Consider the following 2,605-nt stretch of genomic DNA (forward strand, 5'->3'; position numbering starts at 1 on the left):
AAGGAAGGAAGGAAGGAAGGAAGGAAGGAAGGAAGGAAGGAAGGAAGGAAGGAAGGAAGACCATGTTTAATTATGAAAAGGCAGGGTGCAAGTTGAGGACAAGTTATAACCCTCTGCACTTAAAAGAGAAATAAATGGTGAGATAGAACATGAGTGAATACATTGCTATGGGTTTATTTGCTTGAAAACCCACACCTACTCTGACAGCTATAATATAAATAGAGTTGGTGAGCAAAAAAAAAAAGATTTAAAGGGGCATACACAGACTATTTTCTATTCTCATCAATAACTTCGATATTTCAAAAAAAGTGTTTCCCTTCTGCTATTTGGTTAGTCTTTTCTCTTAATTAAAACCACTGTGAGCTTTCCCTTATATAATCAAAGTGTCTCTATTCTCTCACTTCTTTTAATGCAGATGTCACTCAGAAGGTAGACATATAAATATAAATCTACCTTTCTACTGATAGGTTTCCTTCTTGTCATGTACATTGTAGTAATTACTTTTTAGGTATTTTCTTTGCTTTGGAATTTTTCCATTTAAAATGTGAAGTGCTAAGCTAGGAAATGGTAAAAACAAATAGTATAAGAGAAAGTTTTTACTCTTTCGGACACAGATGGTAATCAATACTGAGCTTTGCATCTGCAAATACCTTTCTGCCCCAAGCCATGCCTATGGTTCTACAAGCAACCAGGATGGGAAGAACAAGTTTGTAGGGGACGAAATAATATCTTTTTCCTCTACCTTTCTAAATTCTTGACTGGCACCCTTGTAACAAAAGACAGATTAACAAGAGAAAAGCATATGAATTTATTGACTATAAGTCTTACATGACACAGAAGCCTTCATAAGGAAATGCAGACTCAAAGAAATGGTTGTTTTTATTCTAGGTTTGATGAAGGGTAGAAAACTGTGGAAAGAGATGAAAGGACAAAAGTGAGCTAAGTATAGCAAACTGGGGGATCATCAGGAAGGTCTGTTCATTTAGATGCCTTCTCTGTGTCTCTTTGCCTTTGGAGATAAGGATGCTTGCTCCTTTCCTCTGGGTATAGGAAGGGTACCTCTCACAAGAGGGTTTTTTGACTTGCTTCAGGGGAGGATCAGCAAGCCCTCCTTCACATGCCATTTCTCAAATTCCTACAGCTTGGAAGTATACAATAAGCCAAGGTACCATATTTTGGAGTAGCATGTCCCGAACCACACTGAGTCCCATGAAGCTATTTTGGAATTAAAAATAAAACTAAACAGTGCAAACAACATATAATAAAGTCTTAAAACAGACATGCTCAGGCACAGGGTTGGTGGGATGACCTGAAGAGAGAGATTCTGGCCAGGCAGGGCTGGATTTACAATGGGTAATCTCATACCCTCCCGTTTTATGTTTGCTAGGATTTGGGTGGAGCAGGGAGAGAACCAACCAAGTTAAAAGGGGTAAAACTTTGTGATCAAGGTTTCTACTTGCTACTGTGAGAAACCAGCTATTTTGGGACACAAGTCTGGAGAAGCTACATAGGAGAGGTTTTACTGCTGTTTCTGCATCTGGCTTGGCCACCTAAGGGGGAACTGCTTGGAGCATTCAGCTCCAAAATAGGTGTTGTCTCTCTGTGGTTATAAGACCATGAGTTTCTCAGGTGGTTAATAGCTCCACAAAGAAACAAGGAGGCCCCTGTCTATACCAGTGTTCTCACAACTGTTTATTTGAAATGATTTCTCCCTCTCTACTTTGTTGCCTTACAAAAGGCAAGAAAATTCTAGAATGAAGGGCCCAAGAGTGCTCAATGAGAGATGTGCTTTGTCTCTGGGTGAAAGCTCAGAGTAAGGTTCTTAAAAGGCACTAAGTAAGAAAGCAGGCATGATCTCAAGTAAAAGAACCCACTGAAATTCTTATCTCTGCATTTCTCTCACTGGTAACCCTATAAGACCATCTGTTGTATAATAAGAGGAAAAAATATCTAACTCATGAGGCTGTTATAAAGGTTCAATAAAACATCATACATGAAGTACTAGTCCAAAGCTTAGCAAATACTATGGGCTAAACACATGCAAGTTTCTCCTTCACCTCTAAATGTCCAAAGTTACCTCTGTTAGAGTAGGCAGTTAATTAGGCTCAAATAGGATACCTGGAGAGCAGCACTGAGGAAGGAATGGCCAGCTATTAGGCAAGTCAGAGACCTGTCCTGGCAGCACTCCACAAGAAGCTGGATCAAACCAGGCAGGCCCAAGATGGCGGGTGCCATGACAGGAAACCTCAGACCAAATAAGAACAAAGAGGCGAGAAACCCTGCTTCCAAGAAATCCCTGCCCCAAGTAATGAATATTCCACCCCCTAGTTAACAACTGTCAATTAAAGATAGAAACTGGACGCCCAGAGTGTGCACAGTCTTTGTCTCTCTCCACTTACTTGTACCACTCAACCACTGCATCAGTCTGTCCTTGAATTTTTTCTTGCAAGGAGACTAAGAGCCTCTGCAACATCCCAAGAATAGGCTAGGAGGTGGCCACAGGGTCCAGGGGGTCTCCCCAGTTCACCCAGTAACACCTTCACATCTTGACATACTTCCTGAAATCCAAATTTTACCTAAATAAATCTATGGATTCAGGAGGACG

This window comes from Callorhinus ursinus, unplaced genomic scaffold (genome assembly GCF_003265705.2).
Source record: "Callorhinus ursinus isolate GAN/ISIS: 27379988/994484 unplaced genomic scaffold, GSC_fseal_2.0 scaffold2, whole genome shotgun sequence".
In the NCBI taxonomy this organism is placed as follows: Eukaryota; Metazoa; Chordata; class Mammalia; order Carnivora; family Otariidae; genus Callorhinus; species Callorhinus ursinus.